Consider the following 9,858-nt stretch of genomic DNA (forward strand, 5'->3'; position numbering starts at 1 on the left):
ATTATTAGATCATATAATGGTGGAGGTGTTGCTGTTTATGTTCAGAACCACATTCCTGTTAAGACAAGAGAGGATCTCTTGTTAAATACTGTTGAAGTAATATGGCTACAGGTTCATCTGCCTCACCTAAAGCCCATTCTTGTGGGAAGCGGCTATAGACCACCAAGTGCTAACAGTCAGTATCTGGATAACGTGTGAAATGCTTGATAATGTATGTGATATCAACAGAGAGGTATATTTTCTGGGTGATTTATAGTTCAAGTCGGAAGTATACATACACCTTAGCCAAATACATTTAAACTCAGTTTTTCACAATTCCTGACATTTAATCCTAGTACAAATTCCCTGTCTAGGTCAGTTAGGATCACCACTTTATTTTAAGAAGAGAGAGAAAGATTTATTTCAGCTTTTATTTCTTTCATCACATTCCCAATGGGTCAGAAGTTTACATACACTCAATTAGTATTTGGTACCATTGCCTTTAAATTGTTTAACTTGGGTCAAACATTTCGGGTAGCCTTCCACAAGCTTCCCACAATAAATTGGGTGAATTTTGGCCCATTCCTCCTGACAGAGCTGGTGTAACTGAGTCAGGTTTGTAGGCCTCCTTGCTCCCACACACTTTTTCAGTTCTGCCCACACATTTTCTATAGGATTGAGGTCAGGGCTTTGTGATGGCCACTCTAATACCTTGACTTTGTTGTCCTTAAGCAATTTTTTCCACACATTTGGAAGTATGCTTGGGGTCATTGTCCATTTGGAAGACCCATTTGCGACCAAGCTTTAACTACCTGACTGATATCTTGAGATGTTGCTTCACTATATCCACATAATTTTCCCTCCTCATGATGCCATCTATTTTGTGAAGTGCACCAGTTTCTCCTGCAGCAAAGCACCCCCACAACATGAGGCTGCCATCCCCGTGCTTCACAGTTGGGATGGTGTTCTTCGGCTTGCAAGCTCCCCCTTTTCCTCCAAAAATAACGATGGTCATTATGGCCAAACAGTTCTATTTTTGTTTCATTAGACCAGAGGACATTTCTCCAAAATTCACCCAACTTATTGTGGGAAGCTTGTGGAAGGCTACCCAAAAAGTTTGACCCAAGTGAAACAATTTAAAGCCAATGCTACCAAATACTAATTGAGTGTATGAGTGTATGTAAACTTCTGACCCACTGGGAATGTGATGATCGAAATAAAAGCTGAAATAAATCATTTTCTCTACTATTATTCTGACATTTCACATTCTTAAAATAAAGTGGTGATCCTAACTGACATAAGACAGGGCATTTTTACTAGGATTAAATGTTGGGAATTGTGAAAAACGGAGTTTAAATGTATTTGGCTAAGGTGTATGTAAACTTCAGACTTCAACTGTATTTTGCATTACTCATCTCATATGTATATACTGTATTCTATTCTACTGTATCTTAGTTTATGCCGGTCTGACATTGCTCGTCCGTATATTTATATATTCTTAATTCCATTCCTTTACTTAGATTGGTGTGTATTGTTGTGAAATTGTTAGATATTATTTGTTAGATATTACTGCACTGTTGGAGCTAGAAACACAAGCATTTCGCTACACCAACAATAACATCTGTTAAACACGTGTATGTGACTAATAAAATTTGATTTGAACACAAAAATAACATATAGCTGTTAGCAGCAATGAATGGGGTTCACAGGATGACAGCAAGGATACAAGATCAGTTGGATAACAAGCAATCACTCTATTATGTATGAATTAGCTTCCTTTATGTGTAATCAGTGAAAGCATTACCATCTTTATCTCTCAATACCATAAGGATTACGAAAGTGAAGTTTAGTCAAGAGCTGTAAGTTGGTTATCTTACCGAAGTTGTATCAATACATTGCCTGTAGTACTCTTGCTTCAAAAACTCTCGACCATTGTAACTCTCCCTTCCGGGATTGCTACAAGGCAAATCAGATCAAATCAGAACTCCATTCTACTCCTCCCTTACTATAGGCAGAAACTCAAACAGGAAGTACCTGTGCTAAGTAGGGCGAAATGGCCAAAATATTATATCCCGGTATTTAAAAACAATTGGGCAGTATGGCGGTATTTTTAGTTTTTGAATAATAAAAGTTCTACATTTGCTTTATGAGTGGTGAGTGATCCTAGGGTGCCAACACATACATTCTAAGTGATTTCAATGAGTCTTTCTCCATTCTGATTGTTTTATACTGTTCAATTCAACTTCAACCAAAACAAATTTCAGCACTTTTATAATTTCTGCATCTCCTGCATTCAATTGCAGTGGTGGAAAAAGTACCCAATTGTCATGCTTGAGTAAAAGTAAAGATACGTTAATAGAAAATTACTCAAGTAAAAGTGAAAGTCACCCAGTAAAATACTACTTGAGTAAAAGTCTAAAAGTATATTTAAAGTCTGGTTTTAAATATACTAAGTATCAAAAGTAAATGTAATTGATAAAATGTACTTAAGTATCAAAAGTAAAAGTATAAATAATTTCAAATCCCTTATAATAAGCAAACCAGATTATTTTTTATTTTATTTACGGGTAGCCAGGGGCACACTCCATCCCTCAGATATAATTTACAAACAAAACATTTGTGTTTCGGGAGTCCTCCTGATCAGAGGCAGTATGACCAGGGATGTTCTCTTGACAAGTGCATGAATTGGACCATTTTCCTGTCCTGCTAAGCATTCAAAATGTAACAAGTACTTTTAGGTGTCAGGGAAAATGTATGGAGTAATAAGTACAGTATTTTCCTTAGGAATGTAGTGAAGTAAAAGTAGAAATGATAAAAAATAGTAAAGTACAGATACCAAAAAAAACGACTTAAGTAGTACTTGAAAGCATTTTTACTTAAGTAGTACTTGAAAGTATTTTTACTCAAGTACTTTACACCACTGCTCAATCGAGATCATTTCCACACTGCCACGTAGGGCTGCACGATATGGGCAAATCATCTACAACTTATTAACCAAATGTTGCAATTGCGAATTTGACTTGCGAATTAGAGCAAAACTTTGGAAATAGAATGACTATTCTAATTCTATAGTTAGAATATAATAGTGGGCACTTTGAATACAGTGTTGTTTGAGATGACAACGAATTAAAATGTCAGGGAGGAGTTATTGTGACAGGGTAGGAACTTAAGTGCTGATTAGTGTTTCCTAGGGGACCCTATACGCTTTGGCGACATTGCATGTTTTCTCTTAGCTACCTCATGTAGCTAACATATTCTTGCTTTGCATATTCCTCTTTGATTTAGAAGATACTGTTGCACAAACAACATGCTGATTTAGGTCTACACCATCACTGGTATTATCAGGCTGTATTAGCTAGCTACGTTTGCACTTACTCATTACATTTATAAGCTAGCTAGCTAGCTATTAGCGGCTAACAAGATTTAGGGCAACTTGCTAAGAAAAGACAAACTAGCTGTTTGCTGATGTAAGAAACACAAACTAATAGTGTCATTATAGAACGCTCGTGGATTTATATTAAGAAGCAATGTGAAAACAGCATTGTTGTCATCAGCATTGGTGCAAGTGCTGCATTGACCATGCAGACTGAACACAAGTGTCTCATGGTTGCAGTGTTGCCAACTCCTCAGTAAGGAAAGTAGCTATTGGCTGTCCTAAAAGTCGCTAGAAGTCAACACCTAATTTGCATAATTGGCCAAGTGCATGTAATTGTGATGGACGCTGTAGGACAGAGGAATAACACCGTGGGAGAGACAAAAAGTGAGTAAAAAACACCCTAAATATATTTTGAACTACAAATGAACTTTCTTCTGTCGATTCTTGTTTTTTTTTATGTCACAATTCCAACCCTCCTCCTTTATCTGGGCTTGGGACTGGCAAAAGTGACCCAAAAGAGACACTCTGGTGCAGTTACTTCATTTTTTATTTGATCTTTTATTTTAATTTTTTTTAGTTTAGTTTTCTTAATTTGGTTTGTTTTTTAACCTTATGGTCCACTTAGGAGCCTACAACAAGTCACAGGAAAACATGAACATTTTTAACCATAACATTTAAAAAAGATTTTTGTATACAATCTACATTAAACTTCTTACGGCTGAGATCCCGTTAACGGGATCGACTTGACAACAGCCAGTGAAAGTGCAGGGCGCCAAATTCAAACAACAGAAATCTCATAATTAAAATTCCTCAAACATACAAGTATTTTACACCATTTTAAAGATAAACTTGTTGTTAATCCCACCACAGTGTCCGATTTCAAAAAGGCTTTACGACGAAAGCACACCATCTGATTATGTTAGGTCAGTACCTAGTCACAGAAAAACACAGCCATTTTTCCAGCCAAAGAGGAGTCACAAAAAGCAGAAATAGAGATAAAATTAATCACTAACCTTTGATGATCTTCATCAGATGACACTCATAGGACTTCATGTTACACAATACATGTATGTTTTGTTCAATAAAGTTCATATTTATATCCAAAAATCTTAGTTTACATTGGCGCGTTATGTTCAGTAATGTTTTGCCTCCAAAACATCCGGTGATTTTGCAGAGAGCCACATCAATTTACAGAAATACTCAAAATAAACATTGATAAAAGATACAAGTATTATACATGGAACTTTAGATAAACTTCTCCTTAATGCAACCGCTGTGTCAGATTTCAAAAAAACTTTACGGAAAAAGCACACCATGCAATAATCTGAGTACGGCACTCAGACACAAAAACAAGCCATACAGGTACCCACCATGTTGTGGAGTCAACAGAAGTCAGAAATAGCATTATAAATATTCACTTACCTTTGATGATCTTCATCAGAATGCACTCCCAGAAATCCCAGTTCCACAATAAATGTCTGTCTTGTTCGATAAAGTCCATAATTTATGTCCAAATACCTAATTTTCCCCCCGCGCGTTTAGTTCAAAAATCCAAATTCACGACGCGCAGGCACACTTAGTCCAGACGAAAAGTCAAAGGATGTTTTTATCATAAATCTTCAATAATGTTTCAACTGGAGAATTCCTTTCTTTGTCTTTAGAAAGGAGAAGGAACGCAGCTACCTCACGGGGGAGCGCCTGAGTGAGCTCGTGGCACTCTGCCAGACCCCTGACTCAATCAGCTCTCATTCCCTCATCCTTCACAGTAAAAGCATCAAACAAGGTTCTAAAGACTGTTGACATCTAGTGGAAGCCTTAGAAAGTGCAATATGACGCCATAGACACTGTATATTGGATAGGCAAACCTACAAACCTCAGATTTCCCACTTCCTGGTTGGATTTTTTCTCAGGTTTTTGCCTGCCATTTGAGTTCTGTTATACTCACAAACATCATTCAAACAGTTTTAGAAACTTCAGAGTGTTTTCTATCCAAATCTACTAATAATATGTATGTCTTAGCTTCTGGGACTGAGGAGCAGGCAGTTTACTCTGGGCACCTTATTCATCCAAGCTACTCAATACTGCCCCCAGCCATAAGAAGTTATGAGAAGTTATAAGAACAATCTAAATGGACCAAAAAGAGACAATAGAAAAAACTATCAATGGCAATGTGAGAAAATTATGGTAACTAGTCTGGCCCTAATTCAGGTAAAAAAAGTTTTTTAATGTAAGCCAGGGCGGGATCAGCCAGCGGTGGCTTCCCGCATGCGCGATTCACGGAGAGGAAGAGCAGAGATGATGTTACACTTGGCGTATCACATTTAACAAAACAAACATTCAAATACTGGTATAGAAGGTAAAGTAAACACCCAAACCGGTCCCTTCATCAATACAGGTATATAATAAAATACGGTATACTGTCCAGCCCTAGCTAAGGTCTAGTCAACGCTGGTCTGACAAATCGGAATCCATGCTTCAAGAATGTTTTGAATAACATTAACATATACAGTACCAGTCAAAAGTTTGGACACACCCACTCATTCAAGGGTTTTTCTTTATTTTTACTATTTTCTACATTGTAGAATAATAGTGAAGACATCAAAACTATGAAATAACACATATGGAATCATGTAGTAACCAAACAATTGTTAAACAAATCAAAATACATTTTATTTTTGAGATTCTTCATAGTAGCCACCCTTTGCCTTGATGACAGCTTTGCTCTCCAGGACATCAACTACCCAAGCCACGGCCTGTTCACCAGGCTATCATCCAATTCGGCTTGACCCCTAAGACCCTCACAAACTTCTACAGACGCACCATTGAGAGCATCGTGTCGGGCTGTATCACCTCCTGTTACGGCAATTGCACCGCCTGCAACCGCAGGGCTCTCCAGAGGGTGGTGCGGTTGGCCCAATGCATCACCGGGGGTACACTGCATTCCCTCCAGGACATCTACTGTACAGCACCCAAAGTCACAGGAATGACAAAAAGATCATCAAGGACATCAACCACCCAAGCCACGGCCTGTTCACCCCGCTATCATCCAGAAGGCGAGGTTAGTAGAGGTGCATCAAAACTGGGACCGAGACAGACTGAAAAACAGCTTTCATCTCTAGGACATCAGACTGTTACATAGCCATCACTAGCCGGCCTCCACCCAATACCCTGAACTTTGTCATTGTCACTAGCTGGCTACCACCCGGTTACTCAACCCTGCACCTTAGAGGCTGCTGCCCTATGTACATAGACATGGAATCACTGTTCACTTTAATATGGAACACTGGTCACTTTAATAATGTTTACATACTGTTTGACTCTTTTCATATGTATATACTCTATTCTATTGTATTCTAGTCAATGCCACTCCGACATTGCTCGTCCTAATATTTATATATTTCTTAATTCCATCCTTTTACTTTCAGATTGTGTGTAATGTTGTGAATTGTTAGATACTACTGCACTGTTGAAGCTAGGAACACAAGCGTTTCGCTACAACCGCACTGACATCTGTTAAATATGTGTATGCGACCAATAAAATTTGATTTGATTTTGAATGCTGCAGGTAATAATTCTTAACTTCATTACTTAATATATTGATTTTATACCAATTCTGGGGTCAATTTAACTAATAGTTCATGTTAAGATTTGTGAAAAATTGCCAGCTTTATTTTCATGATATTTCACATAGTTTGTCTGCATAATTTAAATGTATCATTAACTTACATGAGACGAAGTCCATTTGATCAATAGTTATTGCTCTAGTATCCTATGGTGCCACTGGTGTCATTGACATCTATAGTGCCACCAACTGGTCTGGTGCAGCCATCTAAGGTTTCCAGTGAGTATATATCCACTCAAACTAAGTTAAGACAAGTACCATGGACCTACATTCCACATTTGCTGTGAATTGGTCCTATGGTTCATGAGAAGAAGATTTTTGAAGAATTTTTGGCATATTTTATCATATTAGCGTAAGTGCTAATATGCATCTACTGGTATAGTGTGGACATCTTTGAATGCCTCAATGTTCTTTACTCAAAGTCTTTAGAGACTATTGTGATGAGTCCAAAGAACACATTTGGAGTGAATCTGACTTTTAGTCAATGAGAAGAAGATTCATGATTATTTTATGCATTAGCGTTACACAGTCAAAACAGTGAAATGTTAATAGTTTCCTCTTTTTTTAAGCTATCAATGCCAAACGTAACATGGTTCATCATGGTAATTAATGTCTTTGATGACCCTAAAATGTTTCAAGTTGATAGGCCATTGTGGAGTTGATTTATAAAGGATTTAAATGGACACATAAAATCTGATTTACTGATTTATCAATTAATCAGCCATCTCTTAACCAATCCCTTTGATTTTCTCAAACTAAGTTAAGAGATGTACCATGGGCCTACCTACCAAATTGGTGATATTTGGATTTACGGTTCATGAGAATAACTTTTTCAAAGGTTTTCAAACATTGGAGGACAATTTATCCTGACGGGGTCCTTAAGACAGATTTGTTCAGCGCGAGGAAAGTCACCTACATACAAAGTTTCAAGTCTATAGGTCAAACGGGTGACAAATATGCAGGTTTAAGTTAGACTGCCTGTAACAGCGCCACCCATAGGCCAATTGGTGCCATTCTTTTAGACCAAGTCACACATGGTCTATGTTTGAGTTATTTTACCATGTCAAGGAAATAATATATAAGAATACCAACAGGTTTCACAGCTTCGCTGTAAGCCCCTAAAGAATATACATAACAACACAAACATAAAACACAACTACAATCCTCAGTGAAGAGGCTTCCACAACGTACTCTGGAGCAGTTCCTCCATGAGATGGTGTTAGAAGAAGGTTGAGTTGCAGCAATTTACCCCTGACATAAAACTTAACCATTTGCTTACTGTTGTAGCCTCCTGCCCTCAAGCTTAGAATCCACATTCCCATCCTCAACTATGTTTCAATCAAACACACCAACTGGTTCTCGTAGTGAATGCTTCTCGGAAATGTTTCCTCTCTATGGCCTTGACAATCATGCATTGGTTACAGTAACCTTAAAATAATTAATACATTCCCTCCATTTACTTTTAGTGATGCTTCTGTTCAAGGACGAACATTGTCCTAATTATTATAGTAATGATCTTAAATTGCTTTGTTTATGTGTGACCAAATTTCAGTAAAAAGACATTTTTATAGACCACTAGCTAATCTCAGATATCAATGAACCTCACAAACTGTCCATCTCAATCAGAGAAAGGCACTCAGCAGGAATTTCACTGGGTTATAGTTGTACTCAAGGACAAAGGGAGGGAAACAATGTGTCATAAACAAGACAGAGTTAAAGTTACACCCCACAAGCCAACAACTTGAGAGACAGCAACAGCCACACCCCACTTATTAGAATAGAAAACAACTTTATTGTCCGTTATAGTGAATAATTTACATATGTCTTCTGCTCCGTTCTAAACCTCCAAAATGTAGATTTAAATTCAAAATTCACTAGGCTACATGTGTATGATTTTCACACCTCCTACACATATTTAGGTTATAATATCACAACTGTGTCTTGTATTGTATGATATAAGCTTATTGTATAAGCTACTGTTGGTGCTTGTCTTTAATATTCTTCATTGGGCTTTGGAAAGACAACATTTAAAATGTAACTATGAGTAATATAATTGTTGCATATTTTGGGGTATTTAGGCTGGTGGTTAGACAATGCTTTCTAGCTGAAAAAGGAACAAAAACTTATGTTCCATTTTATTTGCATAAAAAACGTTTTGCCTTATCTGTTGTCTTCCCAATTGCTTACATTTTGTGCACCTTACCTTTGAATCACTCAACATCAATAACTGACACAATTGGGATTTTAATTTAATGTACCCTTATTGTGAAGTGTTACCACATTATTACTGAAATACCTTAACATGTATTTTATATGCAAGAGTTTTAAGTGTTATACTTAACTACTGATACATTAAGAAACAACACGCTAATATTCCATCTGTGTTAACTACAGGGAAGACTGTGATGTGATCTCTTGGGCTGCAAACTGTACTTCCTACCAAGTCCAGCTGGGAACTCACAACAAATGATCTACACCAAAAATGAGATTAAAGCGAGGTCCTATAAAATCAAAGGCTATTTTCTCAGTCTTTCGTATTCTGACTATGACACGAATTTCCTATATGATAATCATTTCCACACAAATTCCTTAAAAGATAATATCCCTGCACCTGCACATTGAGTACTGCATGCTGACAGTCCGGTAGAACTTACAGATAATGTCATTATGACTTACCTTGGTCAGTGCTGATTCTGTTGCTAGAGGAAGATTTGTGGAGGCTACTCCTGCATCACTAACCTATTTAGCCTATATCTTTCTTTCACCCCCTGTCAGGGAACCCACGTGCCTTGGTGAGGGAAGAGATGGTCTTAGCCTGGGGGAGCAGTAGAGATGGCCTGGCAGTCTGTCAATCTATGGAGACAAATGACAACAGAAGAAT

The 9,858-nt window shown here is 37.5% G+C and overlaps 1 long non-coding RNA gene across 1 annotated transcript in view; it reads right to left on the minus strand.

Annotated features, from left to right (window-relative positions):
• LOC139531810 (uncharacterized) overlaps positions 1 to 9,858 on the minus strand; it is a 31,561-nt gene extending 21,703 nt beyond the window's left edge. The window contains exon 1 of the long non-coding RNA XR_011666434.1: positions 9,654 to 9,858. This is a non-coding gene — a long non-coding RNA (uncharacterized lncRNA). The remainder of the gene's footprint in view (positions 1 to 9,653) is intronic.

The sequence above is a fragment of the Salvelinus alpinus genome, chromosome 10 (assembly GCF_045679555.1).
Source record: "Salvelinus alpinus chromosome 10, SLU_Salpinus.1, whole genome shotgun sequence".
NCBI lineage: Eukaryota > Metazoa > Chordata > Actinopteri > Salmoniformes > Salmonidae > Salvelinus > Salvelinus alpinus.